Source organism: Phacochoerus africanus, chromosome 3 (genome assembly GCF_016906955.1).
Source record: "Phacochoerus africanus isolate WHEZ1 chromosome 3, ROS_Pafr_v1, whole genome shotgun sequence".
In the NCBI taxonomy this organism is placed as follows: Eukaryota; Metazoa; Chordata; class Mammalia; order Artiodactyla; family Suidae; genus Phacochoerus; species Phacochoerus africanus.
The window spans coordinates 111,072,944-111,095,006 of record NC_062546.1 but is presented as its reverse complement, the minus strand read 5'-3'; the positions used below and the strand labels follow the sequence as shown (position 1 = coordinate 111,095,006).

Sequence of the window (22,063 nt, the reverse complement as noted above, 5' to 3'; positions counted from 1 at the left end):
AGAGCTTAGCTATTGAATAAGTGGTGAATGCAACCCACATTTGGTGAGGACCCACTGTGTTTTGACACTGTGAGATGTCTGAGCATGACAATAATGGATAGGCAGGAGTTAATAATAATTTATACTTAAGCCACGGAACAGATTATGAAGCAGGAAGTGGCAAAAAGAAGGGGTACAAAATGCTATGAGAATGTAAAAGTAAGGAATATGATCTGTTGGGGTTGTTGAAGGATTAGGGACTATCTGGGAAAAAGTCACTTTGCCCCTGGGGCTTGAAAGATGGGGAAGATTCTGACATTTGGAAATTGAATTTTGTGGGCCTTGTCTTGTCAATAGATTGTACTCATGTATTTTCTTTTTGCTTTTTTTTTTTTTTTTTTTTTTTTTTTTGCTTTTTAGGGCCACACCTTTGGCATATGGAAGTTCCCAGGTTAGAGGCTGAATCAGAGCTATAGCAGCTGGCCTACACCACAGCTATAGCAACTTAGGATCCGAGCTGCAATTGCAACCTACACTGCAGCTCACAGCAACACTGGCTTCTTAACCCACTGAGTGGGTCCAGGGATGGAACCCATGTCCTCATGGATACTAGTTGGGTTCATAACACACTGAGCCACAACGAGAACTCTTCATGTATTTTCTTTTTGGCCATGGACATGGCATGCAGAAGTTCCAAGGCCAGGGAATGAACCGAAGCCACAGCAGTGACAATGTTGAATCCTTAACAGACCACCAGGGAACTCCCTGTACTCATATATTTTTATGTCTACCAAGATTTATTCTTAGGACATTTTAAAAAGTATTTATTGAGCACCTGCTGTGTACCTTGTGTTTAGCAAGGCACCAGGGGAGCAGGAAACTTATGACACAGTCTCTGCCCTGAAGTAACTTACAGTCTAAACTAGGAAACAAATATATTATATATATATATATATATATATATATATATATATATATAAAACGGTGTGATAAACATATGCAACAAGTAATCATTTTCTATTTATTATTTTATACAATTTTAAACTTAAAGTACTTCCTCCCTTTCCCCCAAAAAACTTATTACATAATCTTAGAGGAAGTTTCAGTTTGTAACCTTCATATAAACTGCAGTAGCCCCTGCTAGCAAAACACTATTTTGTAACTATTAGGACAGTCCAGACAATGTGGAAAGAATTGCATTTCTTAGAGCTGTACAAGGTACTGTTCTCAAATCTCAGAAAAGGGAAGTAAGTCTTAAGGTAGAGGAACAAGTGGTATCCACACTGTACTCTCAAAGCTATAAAAGCTCTACAAGCATCTTGCAGGCATAAAGCTCCAAGTATATGCCAACAGAAGAGCGTGAAGTTTGCCCTGTGTTTACAACAAAAAGCAGGCAGATGACAAGAGATAAAAAAAAATAATAATAACATTACATGCAAGGGAGACCACCAAGATTTTTTTTGTGTGTGTGTCTTTTTGCCATTTCTAGGGCCGCTCCTGTGGCATATGGAGGTTCCCAGGCTAGGGGTCTAATCAGACCTGTAGCCACCAGCCTACGCCAGAGCCACAGCAACTTGGGATCTGAGCCGCGTCTGCAACCTATACCACAGCTCACAGCAGGGGCAGATCCTTAACCCACTGAGCAAGGCCAGGGATTGAACCCGAAACCTCATGGTTCCTAGTCGGATTCATTAAGCCACGACGGGAACTCCCACCAAGAATTTTTGCTGCTACTTTTTAGTATTTTTAGGAAGAAAAATGAAATAAATATGGTGCTAGAAAGCCTAAGATATATGAGTGATTTTTTGCCAAAGTTAAAAATAAATCAAGCAGTTTGATACTAGATATTTTTTGGAAGAGCATAGAGAATGAACAAACCAACAAAGAGAGAAATTGTTCACAGGAATTAAGTATCCTGACTTCCAGATCAGATTCAGCTAAAAATACTCTTACTTTTATGTATTATGTATGCCTCATTCTTCATGTCACAATTTTGAACACTCTAATTGCTGTTCCAAACATATGCAGGTGTATGACTCACTCATCTTTGGAAAATCTTATTTACTTATTCAAGTCAATTAGTTTCCCTGAAACATTGTGTTGGTGCCTAATAGTCAACAATTCAGCATCATTTTTTTTTTTGCTTCAAAAATAGCAGAGAAAATGACATTAGCATTTTAAGCTGGGTTTTATTTCTCCATATGTAAACATACATATCATTTGATCAAAAATGTATTAGTATTCAGGTGAAGATGATAGCAATCTTTTCAAACATTTACTTTATCTTGACTAGTTTTAAATTCAGAAGCAGCAATTCCACCGCAATTCAACTTGTTTCTGTTTTATTATATCACACTAGGTTAATCTTTAAGACCCCGAATAGCTTTCATTCAATTTAGACCAGAATATCGCAAATCTCTAGACTAAGTAGTATAATGTTCACTATTCAAGTAAAAGCAAATTGTTGTAATGTAATGACACCTACAAATGCTAAAAGCAGACCGTTGGATGTTAAGTTGAGGTGGAGAGACCAGCATGCCTACTTACATTTTTAGAGCAAAAATATCCCAGTTACACTGATCGCAAAGTGGAATCTGCATGGCGGAGGGGAACTTGGGAACCACACAGACTGGACTCCAATTGCCGCCTTCCCACAGAGAAACCATATGACTTTGGGTTGAGCCCATGATATCACTTGGGCGGTCATACCTTAATGCAACTAAATTTCGGGAAGAGGTCCAATCCTTGTATTCCCTCAGCAAAGTGAAGCTGTCCCCTTTCCAATTTTCTAAACAAAGGGCTTCTTAATATTCTCATCTCATTTTGTTTTATCTCCACTTCATCTCCATACCTGGTCTATTTGGTTCCCAAAGACCTCTGACATAAAGACATCTAAACTCCACTCCTGCACTATTTAGGTAATTCTGAAAAAGATCTCCGGGATAGATTGGTGAACTCTTAGCATATTAAACCTTCTCTATTTGCACCTGAAACAGCCATAATTACCTGATTTTCCCATTCCAATTGCACAATTATCTGTGTTCTCTATTTCAAAATGCATTTACCTCTGATGGAATCCAAGCAAATAAAGGGACCTGGTTCAGTGGTACACATGAGGCAGGAGACATGGTGTTTTTGAATTAAAAACTACAAGTTTGCTGACACCAAAAGCACAGACAACAAAAGAAAAAAATAGGTAAACTGTATTTCATCAAAATTAAAAACTTCTGTGCATCAAAGGACACTATCAACAGAGCGAAACGGAATGGGAGCAATTATTTGTGAATCTTATATCTGATAAGGGATTAATATCCAGGATATATAAAGAACTCCTACAGCTCAATGACTATAACAACAAAAACAATTTAAAAATGGGTAAGAACTTGAGGAGTTCCCGTCGTGGCTCAGTGGTTAACGAATCTGATTAGGAATCATGAGGTTGCAGGTTCGATCCCTGGCCTCGCTCAGTGGGTTAAGGATCCAGGCATTGTGGTGAGCTGTGGTGTAGGTCGCAGAAGTGGCTCAATTCTGGTGTTGCTGTGGCTCTGGCATAGGCCAGCGGCTACAGCTCCAATTCGACCCCTAGCCTAGGAACCTCCATATGCCGCAGGAACGGCCCTAGAAATGGTAATATATATATATAAATGGGTAAGAACTTGAGAAGATAATTGCTCCACAGAAGATACGCAAATAGCCCAGATGCACATGAAAAGATGCTCAACATCAGTAGCTCTGAAGGAAATGCAAATCAAAACCATTATGTGGTAATACTTCACACCTCTTAGGATGGCAATTATTAAACAAACAAAGCCCCAGAAAATAACAAATGTCAGCAATGATGTGGTGAAATTAGGATACTTACTCATTGCTATTATGGATGTAAAATTGCTGTTATGGATGTAAAACGGTGCAGTCACTATGGAAAACAGTATGGCAGTTTCTAAAAGAAAAGAAAAAGAAACAGAATTACCATATAAGCCAGCAATTCCACTTCAGAGTATTTACTCAAAGGAATTGAAAGCAGAGACTCAAGAAGATATTTGTAAATTTGTGTTCTTAGCAGCATTATTCCCAATAGCTGAAAGGTGGAAGCACCCAAGTGTCAAGGGTCCTTTGACAGATGAATGGATAAATAAAAGGTGATATATACATGCAGTGGAATATTATTTAGCCAAAGAAAGGAAGGAAATTCTGACCCATGCTACCTTATGGATGGATTGTGACATCACGCCAAATGAAGAAGCCTGGCACAAAAGGACAAGTGTTGTATAATTTATACTTACATGAAGTACTTAGAACAGTCAAATTCATAGAGGCAGGCAGTACATTGGTGGTCACAAGGAGCCTGGGGCAGGGGAGGAGAGCGTAATAGGGGGTTGTTTAGTGGGTGCAGAGTTTCAGTTTGGGAAGATGAAAATGCTCCGGAGACAGATGGTGGTGAGGATTGTACAATGATGTGAATGTACTTAATGCCACTAAACTGTACACTTAAGAAAGGTTAACATGGTATATTTCCTTATATACATATATCCCTACAATAAAAATCTAAAAACTTTTTTAAAAAATTAAAGCTTTTAAAAATTAATTAAAATACAAATGAATTAAAACTTTAAAAATTAAAGTTAAAATTAATTCTCCCTCAGTCCCCACATCTACCTGCCAAGAGTGCTATTTCTGCTCTGATCATTCTCCTGTGAGTATCCATCTGTGGCCTTCTGGCTAGTTAATCAAAATAACCTTGGATGAGCACCATTTCTTCTACTTCTCTTCCTCTAGCCCACCAGCTACATCCTGCCAACCACACCTGACAGCCATTGATTATGGTTCTGTCCCCTCCCATTTCCTCCAGTACCTGTGTTTTTATATACCACCTCCTGCTGCTCTAGGCTCAGTCCCTATCTAGTTGGTAACTGTTGATCTGGGTAAGTAAGAAATACAAATAAATTGCTGTTTTCTCATTGCAGATGATCCAGGCATAGAAGAATGTTGGGTGGCCCATCTCTGTCCACTCCTTCCTATTAGCAATGTAACAAATGTTTTGTGGTTTAGGATTTCCAAGAAAGGGGATTTCATTAATTTATCAGCTGAGTCAGTATTACAACAGCTTACAAAGAGTTAGCAATTGTTTGGGTTTAAAGCAGGGACAACATGAAACACTTAAGGAAAACTTGCACAAAGCTTGGACTCGTTCCAGCAGTTTAACTGTGTGAGAAAAATGTTCACACCACTAACTCTTAAAAATAAAACATTTTTAACTTAAAGCTGTTCTTCAGTTGCTGTTTAAAATTTTATTCCAAGAACCAAGATGCTCTTCAGTAAAATGCAACCTCTAAACAATAAGGTCCAATAATTGTTATATGTGGGGATGAATTTTACTGTTGAAAATTTACGATGATAATGATTACCAATAGTATTAATATCATTTAATCTCTAATAGAATGATTTTCATTTTTATGTGTCAGAGCTATAATACTTCTAATAACATTACCAGCATTTATTTTGTGCTCTCTGATGATGATACCAGAAAACACTATTCTCAGCAACATCTTGGTGTGTTTCAGATTATTAACAAAATTATCTGAATTTTAAAACTTTGGCATTAAAATATACCTTCATTAATGTCATTATAAGGTTTAAAACTTGTGTAAATAGCTATGATATAAACATTTTTCTTTAAAAAAGAGACTTCCTATTTCTATCAGAGTAGAGCTGAGTTTCTTTGATTAGAACTGTGATTATTAAACTGTGTGCTCAGGTGCTCCAAAATGACAAGCAAACCCACAGAGGCACTGTGAGGTTTGGGGGGGGGGGGGTTGTTTTTCGTTTTTGCTTTTTAGGGCCAGACCTATGGCATTTGGAAGTTCCCAGGGTAGGGGTCTAATCAGAACCACATCCGATGGCCTATGCCACAGCCACAACAACATGGTATCCAATCCACATCTGTGACCTGCCCCACAGCTCACGGCAAGGCTGGATCCCCAACCCAGTGAACGAGGCCAGGTATCAAAGCCACATCCTCATGGATACTAGTCATGCTAGTTACCACTGAGCCACAATGTGAACTTCTGCACTGTGGGCTAAGTTTCTGAGGGACACAGGCATCTGTTGGATGCCAGAGGAGCTGCTACTAGGTTGTTTAGACCTAACTACTTACAGAAAATTGTTTAGGTATCTCTTTTGGACTGGGGGTGCCAGGAACTAGGAAAGTTTGGGAATTTCTGGATTAGAAAGAGCAGTGAACATGAAATATAACTGAGAGTTACTTTTTATAGTACAACCCTGTCATTTTATAGATGAGAAAACTGAGGTTCCGCATGGCTAAAGTCTTAAAACTAGCAAGGCCCCAATTCCCAGGCTCCCGGCTCCCTTGTTGGACTGTGAAGTAAAAAGAACTGATGAACTTCATAGTCTGTTGAGGTTTCTGTTCTTATTGTTTCTGTCTCTCTGCTCTCTTATCAGGAGATCCAAGCTTTGCAGCCTGCTTGACCATACACCATCCGAATGTCTTAAGCCAAGTTCCTTATTCTCTGTGAACTTCAGTGTCCTCATTTGTGAAATAATCAGGCTGATGATAATGTCTAATAACAGGTAAAAACTGAGTCACTTCTAGAATCAGTAGAAATAATGTACTTGCAAAGCCTTTGTAAACAGCCAAGTGTTTTATAAACTATTGGTTTTCATTCAATAGTATTTAAACATCAACTATGTGCCAAGCACTGAGAAAACAAAGGAAAAACAAAATCACCTCTGTGGTTAAGAGGCTTATCTCTCCTGGAGCGGAGAAACACAAACAATGATAATACAAATTGAGAAACATTACAGTAGAGGTGATGACCAAGTATAACTCGGCAGAGAAGGACCGAGGGGCTGGGGAAGTCCTGGCAAAGGAGGCAAGGGGTCAGGCCCGACTTAGAGGGTGGGTAGGAATGAGTGGGGGAGGGAAAGCCATCCAGGGAGGGGGAGGCTCTGGACCAAGGAGAGAGGTGCAAGATCACAGTGCCTTCAAGAAACAACACAGCATCCCATAGGTGGGAGGGAGGAGGATGGGAAACAGGAGGTGGAAGATTACAGGTGGGAGAGTAAATGTGTGTCCCAGATCCTGGTTATAAAGGGTCTGGTATTCCTTTCAAAGGAGTGGACATCACCCTGGAAAACGATTTAAGGATTTGAAGTAAGAAGGGATGCAACCGGATGTGTAAATGTGATGAGCTCTCTTTATCCTTTCCTAAGAAGGAAACCTGCATTTGTTAGCTTCAAGGACTGTGGAGCTATGTCCGTATAATTCCTTCAGTCTGGCGACTTATTCCAAGGAGAATCACAACCCTTAATAAATAAAGGTTTTAATGATTATGTGTGTGGCAAGATGATAGGAAGATTCTTTTTTCCTTTTGCAAAAATGAGATTTTATTTTGAGAGTTATTTGAAAGACACTGGGTAAGAAGGGAGACTTAAGACTCAATGGATGTAGATAGCAAATTTATATTCTTCTGACTGCCACCAATGGTCTTTGTCATGCCAAAAAGTTACTTTCTTTGGTAAATTTTGTTTTAAGCTCTCTGGAGAAGAGCTCTATTTCCATAAGTGAAGCTGCCTTTTTTTTTTTTCTTTCTTCCTCCCTTCTTCCTTTCCTCCCTCTTTTTCTTTTTTCCTTTCCAGGAAACTGTATTAGTTGAAGATGGAATTAAAAAAAAAAATTAAGGTAGATCTAATATGTTTCACAGAGAGGAAGGGCTCAGCCAGAAGTGAAGTGGAAAGATCTTGCTGCAACGAGGAATCCACAGGAGGAAATGGTATCTTTGTATCCTAAGTGCTAAGCACTGGTCCTCTGGTTAAAGATGGTACAGCCTGCAGTTCCTTCTCTGGACCTCGACCTCAGGAGGACGCTCTGTAAATCTTGACAGTTTTAATACTGACGGCAATGCCAGAAATTATTGTAAAGTGGTTTTCATTTTCTTCTCAGTCATTTAATTCTATCACACATAACGTCACTTTGTGAATATCATCTTGTCAGTCAGATTCACTGAGCAGTTGATGAGTATGAGTTCACTGACAACTGCCTCTCTCCCTGAGGCCTCCCAGGAGGTGGAGTTCTACCTTCTGCACTGAGGTGGTTGGGAAAGGATTTTATGGAGTCCATGATCAAGGAGATCTCATCTTTGGTGCCAGTTCCCTCGCAATGTGTCAAGCAGGGAGCCCCAACATCTGTGTGCCTCAGGACAACAACATGACAAGTGATGGCACCACCAGAACCCAGGATGGAGAGGACGTCACTACAAGGTCTCTTTGCTGAGCATACAGAAAGCCCTGAGTTCCCCCCTGTTGAAGAGACTAACCTTTAAGAAGTCTGGCTTTTTTTCCCCAGAATCAGATGGGCTCAGTCAAAGTCCTGGGTGAACTGGGCAGCTGTACTCACCACCCCTGTGTGCGCAGCAGAGACTCTGGTCCTCAGCATTAGTGCAATTCCTAAAAGAAATGAAAGGGAAAATATTCCTGGTCATTACATTAAAATTTTCTTTCTGTTTCTTTGTTTTAGTTTATAGCTTTTATTATGGACAGTTTCAGGTATACATAAAATTAGACAAAACAGCATAACGTACTTTCATGTAACGCCCACCCACCCCAACAACTAGCATCCTCTGGTCTTTACATTTTAAACTGTAAAGGTCTCTTCAGCAATTCTCTAGAATCAGGAAGGATGCCTCTCCTAGGCAGTTCCCTGGTACAGGAGCCACCCCCTTGTCCTTGGTTTTGCTTTCTGTAGTTTTGGATACCTGAATATATTAAATGGAAGATCCCAGAAACAAGTAACTCATAAATTTTAAATGGTAGGCCATTCTGAGTAACTGATAGAATCTCACGCCCTTGTGTCATGAATCATCCCTCTGTCCAGGTACCCTCACTCTCTATGCCACCTGCTTGTTAACAGGAAAGGATATAGCATAGTCAGGGTTCAGAACTATTCATGGTTTGGAAGGCATGGAACGTTTCCCCTGTGGACGAGGAGTCAGGGGGAACCACAGCAGTCAGGTAACATCAGCTTCTCAGCACTTCATAGGTACTCAGGTGACCAGCCCCACCCAGGGAGTCCATCCATACTCACCCCCACACACACGCTTGGCAAAGCCTGGCTTCCAGGGACAGTCGGACAGACAGCTCCACTGGCTTTTTAAAAAGATGCTCTCATTTTCCATCTTAAATCTTTCACATTGTCACTTCTGCTCAACATTGACATTTGCTTTGGTCAGGGGTGAATAAACCATGGGTGAGTTCAGGCCTAGAAATCCCTGGGGGGAAGCAGAATTCAAACAAAACAGAGAGGTGGCAGGTGTTCCCCCAGTTCAAGGACCATGCAGCAGAGCACCTGGGGTACATGCACTTGACTTCCCCTCTTCCCTGCAGTCAGACCTGATGAACAGGTCTTGGTGGCTGGACTCTGGGAACTGAGTTGCTTGGCCTTCAGGATTCTAAACTCCCAGATCAAGGTGTTGGTACCACAGCTTATTTATTGTTTAATCAGGGTTTATTATTATTAAATGCCAGGTATTGCATTAAATATGTTAATCCTCATAACTGCCCTTTGTGTTAAGTGTCTAGTGTTTAGTGCCTTGAATTAAGTTCTAACATTACCACCATTTTGCAAACCAGGAAACTGGAGCTTGTAGAAGCTAAGTCCTTTCTCCCATCACATGGACTGTAAGTGGCAGAGGTGGGATTTGAATTGAGGTTTGACTGATTCCAAAGCCCTAATTCCTCACCAGAGGGATGGAAGTAAGAAGAATTTCTACACTAAAACTCTACAGTCCTGATACCCCTGTACGTGTCCAATATCACTGCGTGTGTGTGTGTGTGAGTGTGTGTGTGTGTGCGCGTCTTGGTTCAGGATATAACAGTGCTGAGCAGTTTTAAAACTCCTAACTGAAACAGTCAAAATAACAGAAAAAAAATTTTTTTCTAATCAAAAAGAAAAAAAAAGGAACAACACAGGAATTAGTCTCAACCGAGTAACCTGGCCTATATTTCCTCCTATCATCCTTGGTATTTGAATGGTTATCAGGTACTTTCACATTCATGTTCACACTTGCTTTTCTAGAACTTAAACACTAATGTACATTTTGAATCCAACATGGAGATTTTATTTTATTTACTCACTTATTTTTTTGTCTTTTTAGGGCCACGCCTACAGCAAATTGAAGTTCCCAGCTAGGCCAAATCAGAGCTACAGCTGCTGGCCTACACCACAGCCACAGCAATGCAGGATCCAAGCTTCGTGTGCAGCCTATACCACAGCTCACGGCACAACGCCGGATCCTTAATCCACTGAGCAAGGCCAGGGATCGAAACTGCATCCTCATGGATGCTAGTCAGATTCATTTCCGATAAGCCGCAATGGGAACTCCCCAACTTGGAGATTTTTAAAGGTAAAGGGTATAATGCAAGACAATGTCCACTGATGATACCTCTACACTGAAAGCTCTTGGTTGAACTTATGTCAACTTCTTCTCAGAACCCTCTTCGAACTCTCTCTGGCTTAGCTGAGCCCAAGTCTGCTGTTTAGTGGTACACTGGGCTCACGAGAACTGGTTGTGAACAGTCCTTTCAACTCTGAGTTCAGTGAAGTCATGTCGATTGGCCACAACAGGAACTTCTGTCCCTGTGAGGTTTTTTTTTTTTTGTCTTTTTTGTTGTTGTTGTTGCTATTTCTTGGGCCGCTCCCGCGGCATATGGAGGTTCCCAGGCTAGGGGTTGAATCGGAGCTGTAGCCACCGGCCTACGCCAGAGCCACAGCAACGCAGGATCCGAGCCATGTCTGTAACCCACAACACAGCTCACGGCAACGCCGGATCGTTAACCCACTGAGCAAGGGCAGGCACTGAACCCGCAACCTCATGGTTCCTAGTCGGATTCGTTAACCACTGCGCCACGATGGGAACTCCCCTGTGGGAGTTTTTAATCGGAGATTTCCTCATTTTAAATGGACCGTACCTCTTCTGGCAGAGTAAGAATTAAAGGTGGGAGCATGCTAGTTAGGATTGTCCAGCCATTTCTCACTCCTTTAAAAATATACATGTATTTCCTCTATAAAAAATACTGAAAAATACAGAAGGGTAGAAGGAGTAGAAAGTTAAACAAATTATTCACAGCTTCACTACTCCCAATCCCAATCCTCTCTCTGTAGGCAGACACTGTCACTGGTCTTAAATAATTCTTCCAGACCCTTTAAAATGCATTTTCATACATAACTATGTTCGTTCATATAGATGATATAGCTTTTCCATAAACATAAACCATATCATACCATGTATTTTATCCCACAGCTTACTTCTCTTCTCCCTCATAAAACTGTATGTCCTTGAGAGCTTTTTAGGTCAGATTTAATTTGTTCTCTTTAACTGCTGCAATATATTTCATTCTATAGATGTGCCATAATTAATTTTTCTCCTATTGCCAATTTTAGGTTGTTTTTGATTGTCCACAATTATAGCTAAGAAGCAATAAAAACTATTGCACATGGCTCTTTGTGCATATGTACAAGTGTTTCTCTAGGATAATAACAAGAAACTGAATATTCGAGTTGAGGAATATTTATAATTTTAATATGACAACTTTCCTTGAAGAGAGCCCCAATACACCCTTCCATTGATAGTGTAGAAGAGCATCCATATCTTAAATAATTGAAGAAATAAAAATCACAAGCCAGAGGCTCTAACTGGACTCCATATTTGTTTCTTTATATTTAAATTTCAAAAACATCCAAATCTGAAAAATTAGTATTGTTAAAATGGCCAAACAACCCAAAGCAATCTACAGATTTAATGTGATCCCTATCAAATTGCCCATGACATTTTTCACAGAACTAGAACAGATAATCCAAAAATTGACATGGAACCATAAAAGACCCAGAATTGCCAAAGAAATCCTGAGCAGGGAGAGGGGGAAGCAGGAGGCATAAATTTCCCAGACTTCACACACTATCACAGAGCTTCAGTAATCAAGACAGTGTGGTACTGGCACAAAAAAACAGACAGATCAACAGAACAGAATAGCCCAAAAATAAACCCAGATACCTATGGTTAATTAATCCTCAACACAGGAGGCAAGAATATAAAATGGGAAAAGAGAGTTTCTTCAGCAAGTGGTGCTGGGAAAACTGGACAGTTGCATGTAGATCAATGAAACTAGAACACACCCTCACACCATGCACAAAATTAAACTCAAAATGGCTTAAAGACTTAAAAGATATGAGACCATAAAAATCCTAAAAGAGAATATAGGCATAACATTCTCTGACATCAACTGTAAGATGTTTTCTTAGGTCAGTCTCCAAAGGCAACAGATATAAAAACAAAACTGGGGAGTTCCCTTTGTAGCACAGCAGAAACGAATCCGAGTAGGAACCATGAGGTTGCAGGTTCCATCCCTGGCCTCACTCAGTGGGTTAAGGATCCAGTGTTGCCATGAGCCATGGTATAGGTCACAGACATGGTGCAGATCTGGCGTTGCTGTGTCTGTGGTGTAGGCCAGCAGCTGCAGCTCTGATTAGACCCCTCACCTGGGAACCTCCACATGCCACAGGTTCGGCGCTAAAAAGCAAAAAATTAAAAAATTTAAAAAAAAACTGAATAAATGGAACCTAATCAAACTTACAAGTTTTTGCACAGCAAAGGAAACCATTAAAAAAAAAAAAAAAGACAACCCACAGAATGGGAGAAAATAGTTTCAAAGAACGCAATTGACAAGGGCTTAAACCCCAAAATATACAAACAACTCACACAACTCAACACCAAAAAAACAAACAATCTAATCGAAAAATGGGCAGAAGCCCTAAATAGACATTCCTCCAAAGAAAACATAAGGATGGCCATAGGCAAATGAAAAGATGCTTAACATCACTATTGAGAAATGCAAATCAAAACTACAAGCAGTACCACCTCACACTGGTCAGAATGGCCATCATCAATAAGTCCATAAACAACAAATGCTGGTGAGGGTGTGGAGAAAGGGAACACTCTTACACTGTTGGTGGGAGTGTAAATTGGTACAACCACTACAGAAAACAGTACGGAGGTACCTCAGAAAACTAAATATAGAACTACCATATGACCCGGCAATCCCACTCTTGGGCATATATCTGGACAAAACTTTCATTCAAAAAGATACATGCACCCTTATTGTGACTATTCATAATAGCCAAGACATGGAACAACCAAAATGTCCATTGACAGATGAATGGATTAAGAAGATGTGGGACATATATACAATAGAATACTACTCAGCCATAAAAAAAGAATGAAATAATACCATTTACATCAACATGGATGCAACTAGAGATTCTCATACTAAGTAAAGTAAGTCAGAAAGAAAAAGACAAATACCATATAGATATCACTTATATGTGGAATCTAAAATACAGCACAAATGAACTTATCTACAAAACAGAAATAGACTCATAGTCATAGAGAAAAGACTTGTGGTTGCCAAGGGGGAGGGGAAGGGAGTGGGATGGACTGGGAGTTTGGGGTTGGTAGACGCAAACTATTACACTTAGAATGAATAAGCAATGAGGTCCTACTTTATAGCACAGGGAACTATAGCCAATCTCTTGGGATAGAACTTAATGGAAGATAATATAAGAAACAGAAGGTATGCGTGTGTGTGTGTGTGTGTGTGTGTGTGTGTGTGTGTGTGTGTGTGTGTGTGTATGACTGGGTCACCTTGCTGTACAGCTGAAACTGGCACAACATTGTAAATCAACTATAATTTAATAAATATAAAAAACTTTCAAACTTATTGCTGAATTTACTAGGTTTTATCCAAATTCTCTGATTTATAGATTTATCCTTTAGCCAGCACACAAAATGACAAGGAATATGTCATATGATGTACAATATAATTTTTCCAAAGAATTGCTAATAGTTTAGTTCAACTGGGACATAGGGAATGAGGTAGGAAAGAGTAGAAGAGGTAGCTGAAGATGCAGGTAGTTTAAAGACATAGCTGGGCAAAGATTTCTGAGGATGTGAGGTAGCACAAAGCAGAGAAATCAGTAAACGGGCCACAGCAGTAATATAGGCAAGGTTCTGAGCTAAGGCAACAATGGTGGGAAAATGAAAAGGAAAGGAGAGTATTAAGGTGTATTTAGGCAGCGGAATTTATAGAATTCAATGAATGTTAATTGTGAAGGAATTTATAGAACTCAATGAATGTTAATTGTGAAGGAGAGAAACTTAGAACATTGATTATTGGCTTGATGACTGGTTTTCATGAATGGGGTAAATCACAGAAACACAGGGTGATAGTCATAATTAGCTCAGTATTTTGGACAAACTGAGCAAGACTCTAGAAATGTGAAAACAGATGCTTGAAGGTAGGTCGATATACAAGAAAATCACTGTTGGAATTTTTGAATAAGGGTCATTGGAAGTTATCTAAATCCAGGGGAGTGGTTGAGACTGCCCGAGAGGAGAGGAAAGAGTACCAAGAGAAGAAATCAAAGAAGGGGAGAGGAGGAGTTCCCGTGTCCTGGCGCAGTGGTTAACGAATCCGACTAGGAAACCATGAGGTTGCAGGTTCGGTCCCTGCCCTTGCTCAGTGTGTTGACGATCCGGCGTTGCCGTGAGCTGTGGTGTAGTTTGCAGATGCGGCTCGGATCCTGCGTTGTTGTGGCTCTGGCGTAGGCTGGTGGCTACAGCTCCGATTAGACCCCTAGCCTGGGAATCTCCATATGCCGCTGGAGCGGCCCAAGAAATAGCAAAAAGACAAAAAAAAAAGGGGGGGGGTGGGAGAGGAAAGAGTGCCAAGAGAAGAAATCAAAGAAGGAAATACTAAGAAGCACAAATCAAAAAAGGAAATACTAAAAAGCACAAACATTTATAGGACAGACGAATGAAGCCAAAATATGACTTCTGTTTTAAGATGGATCAGTAAGCCATCTCCCAAATGTCCTTAAACAATACTAATCAAAGTTCACAGAAAGATTTTAAAATGTTACTGTTAACCTTCATTAGTTTTGTTTGTTTGTTTGTTTGGTTTTGTTTGTTTTTTTGCTTTTAAGGGCCGCACCCACAGCAGATGGAAGTTCCCAGGCTAGGGGTTGAATCCTAGCTAAAGCTGCTGGCCTACACCATAGCCACAGCAAGGCAGGATCCAAACCATGTCTATGACCTACACCACAGCTCGTGGCAACACTGGATCCCTAGCCCACCAAGCGAGGCCAGGGATGGAACCTTCATCCTCATGGATCCCAGTCAGGTTCATTAACCACTGAGCCATGAAGGAACTCCTCATTAGTATTGTTGTAGGACATCTGAGAGATGGCTCACTGATCCATCTTAGTTTTGCAATTTCTTATAAAGTTAAACATACACTTTAAAATATGACATAGAGGAGTTCTGGTTGTGGCTCAGCGGGTTAGGAACCCCACTAGTATTCTTGAGGATGCAGTTCGATCCCTGGCCTCACTCAGTAGGTTAAAGATCTGTCACTTCCCTGAGCTGTGGTGTAGGTCACAGATGTGGCTCAGATCTGGCATTAATGTGACTGTAAGCACAGACTGGCAATTGCAGCTCCGATTCAACCCCTTTGCCATGGGTGTGGTCCTAAAAAACAAAAACAAAAACAAAAACAAAAAGACATAGTGAATCCACTCCTGTGTATTTTCCTAAGAGAAACAAGAGCTAATATTCACCCCAAAACCTGTATACAGATGGTTATAGCAGTGTCATATATATTTGCCCCAAACTGGAAACAACCCCAAATTTCCTTTAACTGATGAATACATGAACAAATTACAGCACAGTTATATATCAGGTTACTACATGGCAATAAAAAGCCCACTGATACATACATCACTGAATGTCAAACTAAGACTCAAAAGGCAACATAACATATGATTCCACTTATATCACTGTTATGAACTAAAGGTTTGTATTCCATATCCCCAAATTTATTGAAACCTTAACCCTAAATTCAGTGAGGACTTTGGGAGGATATTAGGTTTAGATAAGGTCATAAAAGCAGGGTCTCCCTGATGGGATCAGTGCCCTTATAAGGAGACCAGAACCCTCATAGTCAGAAGGCAGCTATCTGTAAGCCAGAAAGCAGGCTTGTACCAGGAATCAAATATGCTGACACCTTTATTTTGGATTTCCCAGGCTCCAGAACTGTGAGAAATAAATGTCTGTTTACCCAGGCTGTGATATTTTGTTATAGAAACCAGAGCAGGCAAACACAATCACAGTCTTAAAAAAGACAAATTACAGAGACAGGAAACCTGTAAGTGGCTGCCAGGGTTTTAGGTTGGAGCAGCTTCTACAAAGGGGTACAAGGGAGTATCTCAGGGGTGATGGATTTGTTCTCTACCTTCATTATGACGGTGGAGACATAACTTTTTGTGTTTATCAAAACTTACAGAACTGGGAGTTCCCGTCGTGGCGCAGTGGTTAACGAATCCGACTAGGAACCATGAGGTTGCGGGTTCGGTCCCTGCCCTTGCTCAGTGGGTTAACGATCCGGCGTTGCCATGAGCTGTGGTGTAGGTTGCAGACGCGGCTCGGATCCAGCACTGCTGTGGCTCTGGCGTAGGCCGGTGGCTACAGTTCCGATTCAACCCCTAGCCTGGGAATCTCCATATGCCGCGGGAGCGGCCCAAGAAATAGCAACAACAACAACAACAACAACAACAAAAAGACAAAAGACAAAAAAAAAAACTTACAGAACTGTATACTTAAAAAAAAGGTGAATTTTATTATTTGTAAATTACAGCTCAATAAACCTGATCCCTAAAAATGCTACATATGACAACAAGATAAACAGTTATTGCCTGGGAAAAAAAAGTGAGTAGAGCAATGAACTTGCTTAGATGTAAATGGGCATAGAAAAAGACAACAAAATAATAAATAAATAGGAATGTTGAAAGTAAACAAAAGCCGGAAGAGCTAGTTTCTGTTGAGAAGCCACTCAGGAGAAAAAGACTGGGGGCTTTCTGTGGCCTACAGGTTTAATATATACACACACTCTTGAGTACAGAGTACACAATACACAATACTCTGTTTGTTGCCATAATAGCTAAAAACTTCAGGTAGCCCTAGGTGGAATTCATTAGAAATATGGTGCTCTCTACCAATCAGGGAACTGGTGCTTAGTCTTTAGCAGATATAAAGATACTGAGGAGTTCCTGTTGTGGCTCAGCAGAGGATGCGGGTTTGATCCGTGGCCTTGCTCAGTGGGTTAAGGATCCGCTGTCGCCATGAGCTGTGGTGTAGGTGGCAGACGTGGCTCAGATCCCACATTGCTGTGGCTGTGGCTTGGCCAGGACCCCTAACCTGGGAACTTCCAAATGCCGCACTTGTGGCTAAAAAAGAAAAAATTTAAAAAAAAGAAAGATAATGAGGAGTATAATAAAATTTAAAATAATTAAAATATAGAAATAATATAAAGCATTATGGAAAACTTAAGACTATAGAGAAAGATAGCATTATCTAAACACAAGGTAAATCTAAAATAGATTATTTTATTACACAAATAATATGTGTTCCTTGTAGAAAATCACCATACCTAGATGAACCAAAGAAGATGAAGAAAAGCCCCCATTTTCAAAAATTTAAAATTCTGACAAAATCAATTAAATTTAAATTAAAATACTAAACAGATACTGTTTTAAGGTGATCAAGCTAAACAATAAAGAAGAAATTATGACACCATGCAATTATGGCAAGAATGTGAATCACAGGGAATTCATAATCTATTTTGGTAGAGTGAAAAGTGAAAAAAGTGAAAAGAGGTTCAACCACTTTCTAGGGCATTTTGGCAGCACTTGGTAAACCTGGAAATATGTATATTCTCAAGACCTGGCAATTTCACAGGTAAAGGCCTCAGAGAAATTCTTGCACATTTGCTTAAGAATGTGCCTAACAATACAGTTTATAATCACAAAATATCTGGAACACAGTAAAAATCCCTCATCAGACAAATATTTAAATTGTGACATTGTCATGCAACACAATAGCACATAAAAGTTAAAATGAATGAATTAGAACTATAGGTATTGTGGTTTTTTTGATAAATCTAAAAAACACAGGATGCAGAGCAATGAGAAAAGCAAATTACATAATGACTCACACAGTATGTATGATACCACCGATCTGAAAAACCTACAATACATACACTTGTGTGTGGATATACAAACAGAAATATACTGAAAACTCTTCAGGAGTTCCCCTGGTGGTTAACGAACTGGACTAGCATCCATGAGGACATGGGTTTGATCCCTGGCCCCTCTCATTGGGTTAAAGATCCTGTGTTGCTGTGAGCTGTGACACAGGTCGCAGACCCGGCTCAGATCCCCAGCTGCTGTGGCAGTGGTGTAGGCCATGGGCTACAGCTCTGATTCGACCCCTAGCCTGGGAACCTCCATATTTGGGGATGCGGCCTCAAAAAGACAAAACACAAAAAAATGCATACATACATAAATAAAATAAAATTTAAAAAAAAAACCCTTCAGAGTGTGTGTGTATTTCCACACAGAAGAGAAAGGACTAAATAAGGGACATCTCTCTATTGTTTTTTCTTAGTAATTTTTTTTTTTTTTTTTTTTAGAAAGAAGGAAAGAAAGAGGGAGCATAGGAGAAAAGAAGGGAAGGAATAGAGGAAGGGAGGGAGGAAGTAAATAAGACAAAGCTTTGTGGTAGATTCCAGGGCCTTTAAAAATTACTCTATATGGAGTTCCCGTCGTGGCGCAGTGGTTAACGAATCTCAGCAAGAACCATGAGGTTGCAGGTTCAATCCCTGGCCTTGCTCAGTGGGTTAATGATCCAGCGTTGCCCTGAGCTATGGTGTAGGTCGCAGACGTGGCTTGGATCCCGCGTTGCTGTGGCTGTGGTGTAGGCCTGCGGTTACAGCTCCGATTAGACCCCTAGCCTGGGACCCTCCATATGCTGCGGGAGTGGCCCTAGAAAAGACAAAAAAAAAAATTACTCTATATATTTTACTTCATATTTGCAGTATTTTATACCAAAAAGGAATACTTAGCCCTTGTAGACAATTCAGAAAATACATAAAAGTGTAAAAAAAAAAAAATCCCTTATAAAAAAAAATGAACCTTAATATTTTGCTGCATATTCTTTCAGACTGTGCCATACTTTCATTGGCCTGCATGTCATATATGTAATTTTTTTCGGTATCCTTTTCGAAGAGGCCAGAATTTCTCCAAAATGTTCTTCTGATTCATGAGGTAAATAACACTGAAGCCCGTTCTTTCTCTGAGTCTTTGAGACGGCTTCTCTCCTTAATTCTACAATGTTCCCGCACAGTTCCACAGTCCAGTTTGCAGATCTTACGGCTTGTGCTTCGCTTCACTCAGTCCACTTGAGGGCTATCTCAATCCATCTCAGATCTACTGTCGAACGTCAGACGACAGGCACATTTCCCAAACCAAGTCTCCCAGACCTACAGGCTCTCAGTGAGGGCACCCCTGCTGTCTGAAATGAGAACTCACGAAATTGCATGTCTGACCTTTGGACACCCTTACGCTAGGTTAACTCAGGAGAAACTACCATTCCCGTCGGGCTCTGCTCTTGGGCGGCCACCTCTGCGCCTGCGCATTCTGAGGGTGGACCACAACTCCCAGGATGCTTCGTGCTGCCGCATTCACGGCTCTACTTCCTGCCGGGGCGTTTCCGGAATAACAGTGGCTCTGCGAGTCCAAGAAAGGTTAAAGGTGGGAGGGGTTTGTTGGCTGCTTGGGAAGCGGTTTGGAGTCACTTATTTTTTTCTTTTTCTGTCACAAAAAAGCAGCAAGTCTGCTGCAGAGATTTCTGGTGTGCAGCTGCCTCGATTTCTGGAGTGCACGGGCTTGGCTTTTCTGACCGGGAAGAGAGGTCTTTCATGCAGGCCTTACACAGGTGGTCGCGGCTTGCGCTTGTCTGGTTGCAGTAAGCTCGTCTTTGGAGTTGTCCCCCATCCTTCCCAGCGCGTAAAAAAGGCTGACAGTTCTGGATTTTGTTGGAGTAGCGGATTTTTTTTTTTTCTCTTTATATCTTCGCAGGCATTTCTTGGGGAGTTGGAATATTGTTTTAGGAGTCTGCAAGGCAGATGTTTTAACCTGGAAATCCGGGCGCGCTTCTTGAAAGCTAGTTCCTAGTTAGAGTTTTGCACTTGGTTTCAATTGGGCCTGGGATCTCTATTTTTATGATCTTTCAGCTCATAATTGTTAATGTGTGCTGAAGACAACCTTGGACGAATACCTGTATTTAAGGGCAAATAAAACGCACTGCTTGACTGACACCCTTAATATATGTAATTATAAATGTAGTATGACACACTTAAATAAATGTAATACATGGGAAACCGCAGTCCCTCCCCCTCCCCCCCCTCCCCCAGTGAAAGTAGAAACTTACCAGTACCGGAGTGAGGGACTGTCAGAGGGAAATGGCAAGTTGAGGAGTGAATAAAGGTGGGAGGTGAACAATTACAGTTGACCACAAGTCGCTTGTTCAAGAAATGTGTTCTTGTTGGGAAGAAAGATGGAGGGTTGGTTGAGACCAGCTTTGCTATTTATTAACTCTGTAATTTCATACAGGTTAGTTTACCTCTGAATCCCTGTTTTCTCATCTGTGAAATAACCTTTCCTCCCCACATGACAGTTTTTGTGAAGACAAAATTATTATTTTAAACTATATTCATTGTTGTGAATATAGTTCTTAAACTCCATAACACTCCAAAGTATATTAGTAATGGTGGTAATTTGGCAAATGTAATGAAAGGCCAGGGGAACTAGGAATGTCAGTTAAAAGAAAAGTTGAAATTAGTGACCATGGGGTCAAGGCTGAAGAGTAAGGCCAGTGAATCTGGGAAGAGTCTGAAAATCTGGAGGAGACATATGGGTCAGTTTGCAGTATCTGTCTTGTCGCTAAGATTGAGGAAGGTAAGAGCCACATCTGTGTTGTTCACAGTTGTCTGCGTGATGCCTGTCATGGTGTCCAGCACATGGTACCTTTGCTTTTATGTCCCTTCTGCCTGGAACACTCCTACCCCATGTATCAGAGTTCTCCAGAGAAGCATAGCCTGTCAGAGGTGTGTGTTTATACACATGTATATGTATACATATGTATACAAGTGTATTGTATACATATATACACCATAATATGCATATATTAGTAAGTATACAACATGTATACAGACTATACATATATGCATATCTACTACTATGTGTACAGTATACACATACCTATACGTAAATATGGTGGGGCACACACATGTATATAAGATATACAAAGATTTGTTTTGAGGAATTGGCTTCTGTAATTTTGGGCACTGGCAAGCCTAAAGTCTGTAGGGCAGATTGGAAACTCGAGTAGAAGCTGATGTTGCAGTTTTGGGACAGAACTTCTATCACGGGGAAACCTGAGCTTTGCTTTTAAGGCCTCTCAAGTGATTGGATGAGACCCACCCACACTATGGAAGGTGGTCTCCTGTACAGCTTATAGATGTTAACCACAGCTTCAGAATAGCTTCACAGTAACACCTAGATTAGCATTTGATTAAATACCTAGGTATTGTAGCCCAGCCAAGTTGACATATAAAACTGACCATCACATCCTTAGAAAGTCTTTGCTCCATACTATCTTTTTGTAACACTTAAAATTGCAATCCTCAGAGTTCCCATTGTGGCTCAGCAGTAATGAACCTGACTAGTCTCCTCGATGATTCGGGTTCGATGCCTGGTCTCTCTTAGTGGGTTCAGGATCTGGTGTTGCTGTGAGCTGTGGTGTAGGTTGCAGATATAGCTTGGATCCCATGTTGCTGGGGCTGTGGTGTAGCTCGGCAGCTGCAACTCCGATTCGACCCCTAGCTTGGGAATGTCCCTCCACATGCTGCATATGTGGCCCTAAAATGCAAAGAAAAAGAAAGAAAGAAAGAAATTGCAATCCTATACACACACACACACACACACACACACACACACACACACGGACTTACATTCCCATCTTCCTTATCTTATGTTTCCGCTAGCACCTATTATCTTTGAACCATCACCCTATTTTTTTTTTCTTTTTTTGATTTCTTGGGCTGCTTCCGAGGCATATGG

At 40.6% G+C, this 22,063-nt stretch overlaps 1 long non-coding RNA gene and 1 pseudogene across 1 annotated transcript in view; one reads left to right on the top strand and one right to left on the bottom strand.

The window, feature by feature from the left end:
- Positions 1-7,644: 7,644 nt before the first annotated feature.
- LOC125121942 (protein N-terminal asparagine amidohydrolase-like) lies at positions 7,645-8,331 on the bottom strand (annotated as a pseudogene).
- Positions 8,332-19,637: 11,306 nt separating this feature from the next.
- The window catches only part of LOC125123112 (uncharacterized), a 33,038-nt gene continuing 30,612 nt past the window's right edge, over positions 19,638-22,063 (top strand). Inside the window, exon 1 of the long non-coding RNA XR_007133978.1 lies at positions 19,638-19,693. This is a non-coding gene — a long non-coding RNA (uncharacterized LOC125123112). The remainder of the gene's footprint in view (positions 19,694-22,063) is intronic.